Source organism: Panthera tigris, chromosome A1, assembly GCF_018350195.1.
Source record: "Panthera tigris isolate Pti1 chromosome A1, P.tigris_Pti1_mat1.1, whole genome shotgun sequence".
Classification (NCBI taxonomy): Eukaryota; Metazoa; Chordata; class Mammalia; order Carnivora; family Felidae; genus Panthera; species Panthera tigris.
Window position 1 is genome coordinate 75,936,046 of NC_056660.1, and position 5,896 is coordinate 75,941,941.

The 5,896-nt window shown below is 42.3% G+C and overlaps 1 long non-coding RNA gene across 1 annotated transcript; it reads right to left on the bottom strand.

The window, feature by feature from the left end:
• Nucleotides 1-1,923: 1,923 nt before the first annotated feature.
• Nucleotides 1,924-5,650, bottom strand: LOC122231096. The gene is made up of 4 exons (XR_006208242.1): nucleotides 5,449-5,650; nucleotides 4,311-4,346; nucleotides 3,138-3,325; nucleotides 1,924-2,719 (listed from the first exon to the last, which is right to left on the bottom strand). It is a non-coding gene; the product is annotated as an uncharacterized LOC122231096 (long non-coding RNA).
• Nucleotides 5,651-5,896: the final 246 nt, after the last annotated feature.

Below are 5,896 nucleotides of genomic sequence, written 5' to 3' on the forward strand. Positions count from 1 at the left end.
CCATCATGAAGTGGGAGGTTAATTCGACATGCGTGTTGGCCCCTCTCACACCAGTCCCCGCCGGTGAACAGATCCGTGGAACACTGCCCCTGCTAACCCCATCCCTTCCCAGGGCTCCTGAGAAGAGCCAACCTGCAAAGCTAACGTTCCCACCCCAGCATCAGATTAATAATTTTCTGTAACAGCGATCACTGCCCCAACAGAACCCCCATCAGGGATGGGTGTGTGCAGGGAGGAGAGCTCCCGTCTTGTGGGTCTATTCCTCTGCATTTCTGATAGGTTGAGGCATGGGAAGACCTTCATTCATGCTTTCTCGCTGCTATGACACGTAAACCGTGTCCCAGAAAAATGGCACGGGTGGCATTCTTGTCCCACCAGGAACCTGTAGATCATTCAGAGACTCTCCTTGGCCTCAACAGAGAACGGTCTAGAGCTGCTCTGCGATGACGAGCAGACCGACTTTTCTCTCACTGCAGCCATTTTTTCCTCTCCCATAGATTACCTGTTTTACTACATTGCTAGATGAGATAATATGCCCATTCTTTATTCGTATTGAAAATATGTTCCCTATATTCCAGGCACCACGCTAGCTAACGCTTTGCAAGGCAAACACACTCCCTGTCTCTTACAGGCATATATGGAGAGGTGGTTAGTCGGGGTTCTCCAGGGGAGCAGAACCAATGTGTTGCAGGTGGACATATGGATGGATGGAGACACAGACAGATCAATACATAAACCCATGCATACACACTGATTGATCTTAAGGAATGGGCTCATGCGATTGTGGAGGCTGGCAGGTCCAAAATCTCAGGGTAGACCAACAAGGCCGGAGACCCAGGGAACAGGGGATGTTGCATTTTGAGTCTGAAGACAGTCCAGAGGCAAAAAATCCCTGCCTCCTCAGAAGACCTCAGTCTTTTATCTTAAAGCCTTCAACTGATTGAACGAGGCCCACCTATATTATGGAGGATAATGTGCTATACTCAAAATCTGTTGATTTAAATGTTAATCTCATCTGAGATGTACCTTCACAGCAATATCAAGACTAGTGTTTGGCCACATGTCTGAGTATGGTGACACATACTAACACATAAAATCAACCATCACAAGTAACAAGCAGACATTTTCCATTCAGAGTGAAGAAGCCTACGGAAGAAACACACAGCACTGTTCAAACCCAAAAGGGGAAGCCCTGTCTTGGACTCCAGTGGTCACAGGAGGTCTCCCTGAGGCGTAACATCTGATCCAGAGGCGACATTCAGACCTAAGGAATAACATGTGCAAAAGTCCAGAGTAAGAAGTCACATGACACACAGGAAGAGCTGAACGTGGTCCTGATGCATCTCGAACAGTGGGAGTCACAACGCAAGTTGCAACACAAGGAGAGGTACCAGTCTAGCTCATGCTGACCACGTCAAAGAGTTGGATTTCTTTCCAGAGGCAAGGGGGGTAGTGGGGGCGGGGGGTGGGGGGGTCATGGAAGGGCTAATGAGAAGAGGCATGACGGGAACTATATTATATTAATGACTCCCATTGTATTGTGGAGAATTGGATTTGGGGTAGCAAGCAGGGAGTCCCTTTAGGAGTAAGTTGAGATAATTAGAATGCGTTGCTATGGTGACCTGTATGTGCGTATTCTCTACGGCAGGGTTCAGCCAGCATTTCTATGAAGGGCCACATAGTAAATATTTTAAGCTCTGTGGACCATATGCGCTCTGTCACCAAAACTCAACTTGGCAGTTGTAGAATAAAAGCAGCCATAGACAATATATAACAAATGGACATGGCTGTGTTCCAATAAAACTTTATTCACAAAAACAGGCAGTGGGCCAGAATTGATCTGCAGGTCTTTGTTTACTGACAGCTGGTCTCGGGGAACCGACAGCCATGGCCGGATTCAAGATTTGTTTAGGAGAGAGAACCGACGTGAAGTGGTGAGCAGTAAAGAGTGAGGGTGGGGAGGGGAGGAAGTATCAAGGGCGCTACGTTTAAGAATGCATCCAAGCGAAGATGTTCAGTTAACCCTTGAACCTGAGAGCCTAGGGCTCAGGAAAGAAGTCTGGACTGAAAGGTTAGAGTTCAAAGTTGTTTGCGTATGCCTGCTCATTAAGCAAATAAACTGTTAGAGGGTCGGGGTGGGAGGGCTAGGGGGGAGCTGGGGAGTGGAAGAAAGCTCAGAAAAATCGCAGATGACTCCCAGCACTCAAGAGATGTACCCTGGAAGAGGAATTCACAAAGGCGACTGAAAAAAGTGCCCAAAGAGGGAAGAAGAAAAACAGAATATGAATATGTAAGAAAGAGAAGGGGGGAGGGAGAGAGAGAGAGAATCAGCTTGCCCGGTGCGGCTGTGAAGATAAGCAAGTTCAGACCCCAAAACATAGGTGGATTTAGTAAGAAGGGGGTGTGTGGTGAGCGTGGGCTCATGGGGTTCCCAGGGGAATCGCGACGAGGCGTCCACTCCAATCCCTCTGCAGAAGACTTCCCCGGACGGTCTCCAGCAGACGGTCACCATCCAGCTGGTCCGCTACTGGTCATCACGTTACATCAGTGACTGCATTTGGGTCTTTTGCTTCCAGTCCGTGAAAATTCTTGACTGTAGTGCCAAGTTGAAGAGACAGTGCGGAGAAACCTTAACCAGACACAATTTTTACTCCAAGCATTATTTTTAGCGTCTCCCATTGAGGCTCTACTCACACAGTGCCAAACTGCCAAATGAAAACTGGAAGGAAAAAAAAGAATCTCACTGCGTTTTTCAGTCATTTGAATACTCGGCCCCAAATGTATTAACTGTATGTGGAACGTGATAGCCCTTGGAAAACAGAAGTTAAGTCAAAAAACGATATCTGATCATTATTACGATTATGAAAGTAGATTATTGTATTTTCAGGTTCCCACACATTTTAAATGCGCGTGCGTGCGTGTGTCTGCACACTAGGCTTTATTAGCATGAAATAAACACCAAGAAAAGCTCTTCTGCTTTAATTAATAGGTGGAGACTAAAAATCTGATGAGGCAATTTTATCTTTAAATATCTTTCATTAAGGTGAATCTGTCACAGTTTTTTTCCAGATGCTATTTTCAGCTTCTCCTGCTTGCTCTCAAGCATCTGGGAGAAACAATATCCTTTCTTTTCACACCTTTCTTGACGCTTGTGGCGGTGGAGGTAGAAACACATCCCAGCAGCGAGAGCAAAAATGTGCAAACCTCTTTTCTTCCTCTGCCCTGACTTACAAAGTAGTGTTCGTTTCACATGGGCTCCGCGAAGACAAGAGCCCAGGTCGTAAACACAACCAGTGCTGCAGACGTTAATTGGCCTTTGGCCGAGCTTAAGAAGAAAAAAAGAAAAAATACGAGAGTAATTTTAACTCTGGTAGATAAGTTACGTTTTTCATAAGTTCAAAACAACTTTTGAGGTTTTCAAACTTGGAAGTAATTTAAAAAGCATTCACTCCATTTTCTCATCAGTTGCTTTCAGAAAGAAATACATATTTCCCATTAAACTCAAAGCAGCTCATGGATGATCGTTTTAAACAGCAGATTATAATGAGTACTTATGAAGCGGAAAAGTCCAGAAAATATCTTCCTATTGATTAAGTGATATTTGGAATTAGACTTATAGGAATGAACGCTAGGCCCTTATGTCTAATTTCTCTAAATAAAGTGGAGTTTGGTACCACACTGCACATAATGACTTTTAAGAGTGCATCATTTTATAGTAACTTAGCTATTGACTTACTTTAAAATATATTACAATTATGAAGTTTCTTCAACATTATATGTAAGATAGAAATTTCTTCCACTGGTCTCAAAATAAGAGTTTACAACCATTTTAATAAGAAAAATTTGGTGAGAAATGAAGAGCTTGAATTTCATTATGTACGAATCAATTTCTTTCTTTATTAGAATTCCTTCACAAAAGGTATTAGGTAATTACCCTGTTATATTGTAACTCATGCACATTAAATATCTCAGCAACGAAAGTTAATTGAGGGTCCCTCCTCACTGAAAATGTCTCTAAACTGCTTTGTCTTGAGCAATTAAAACAAAAGATATTCTGTAATAAATGCTCGCAGAAAACTGATAACAAAGAAATACTAACCTCATAAATGATGTTACCTGATATATTTAAGGTTTCATTTTAAATATTCCTCGTTTATTTTCCAGACTTGTTTTATATCAAGCATAATGCATACAGAGAGAGCAAATAAATGTATGAGCCATATTTTATTTTCTTAATATAAAAATCTAAGAGAGAAATAAAAATTACTAAATACATTTCCAACAGTTTGATTTTACGATGTATTACTTACCTCTTTTTTTCTTTTCCATATGAGTTTATTCTAAACCTGTGCAAATAATCAACAATATAAAAAATGACTTTTTCTAACATACCAACAGTTTTATCATATTTTCTTAACTTTTTTGTTATTTGACAGTGGGAATGTCTACTTAATTTGTTAGTTTTTCCCTTAAATTTTGTTAACTTTTTAAAAGTAACCCAAGTTAAAATGTGTAGTGATTTGGCCTTTTATTTAGAAAAAAAAAACAAAATATGGTTGCATGTACATTGTACGTTCATGTTTCATAAGAGGATGCATACATTGTTGGGAACAAGTGTAGCATTAAATGTCTCTTGGGAGCAGGAAGGAGACTTCAGCTAATATTATGCCTTTGGAATTTTTTTTTAAATAATATATCCCCCCGTTGCTTATTATAAACACCAGTAGATATGATTGCAGGGGGCAAAAAGCAATTCTGAAAAGAAAAATCACAACGAAATAATCATAAGTTTTCACCCATAAGATTAACTTAAAGCCAGGGACGCTTGGGTGACTCAGTTGTTTAAGCATCTGACTCTTTTGGCTTGGGTCAGGACCTCAGGGTTGGTGAGTTCGAGCCCCACATAGGGCTTGTGCTGACATCTCAGAGCCTGGTTGGGATTCTCTCTCTCTCGCCCTCCCCTCTCTCTGCCCTTCCCTGCGCTCTCCTCTCTCTCTCTCAAAATAAATAAATAAACATTAGAAACAATATATTAACTTAAAGCTGAACACCAGTGGAAATTAAAAAAAATGGAAAAGATCTTTAAGGGTTCCAACCCAAATTTCAAAGGAGTCACAGAAATAGCCAAAACATTAAGGGGGGGGGGGGGCAGGTAGGAAGTGGAGGGGACAGGCAGGCAACCTTGCCTAGACTGTCACATGAAAGGTTAAAATACAATGCAAAGTTCTTTCACATATTTCTAGATTCATATTTTAATATTATTAATCAAGTCACTTCCCCCCGCCCCACCCTTCCCTTCATCCGAAACCGAGTCTCACCCAAATCCTGAGGAGGCAAGAAACGCCTGAGTCTAACAAGAGAATAAAAATAAGTTCTTATCGACAAAAAGGAAACCAGCAGTCAGTGGGACACCGCCGCTCACACAGAGACAATTTGCCCTTGATTTACATTCGTTACGTTTGCAGAGCGTAGGTCTTCAAGCACCTTTGATGCCCAGGCTGATTTATGAAGATGTGGCACGTTCCTCGATGGAACCTCAGGCACTTTCTTTTTTCTTTTTCTTTTTTTTTTTTACTTAATCCACCAGGGCCAGGAAGTGGAATCTTGATTGGAAGGCTCTGTCAGAGCCGGTTTGAGTGATGGTTGCACTTTTCATGAGCATCATCCATAACCACCACCACCCCCACCCCCACCCCCCATTGGCTGCAGTGATTCATTGTCACAGCCACACGCACACCTTGTCCTGGGCTCAGGGAAGAGCCCATCTCACAAAGAGAAGACGCGTCTGCATCCAATACCGGAGCCGTTTGCAAGCCGCGCTTGATATATAGGCCGATGTTCACAAATTATCTGCTCAGAGCCTTCCTAAGCAGCACCTGTGTCCTGTAATTCACCG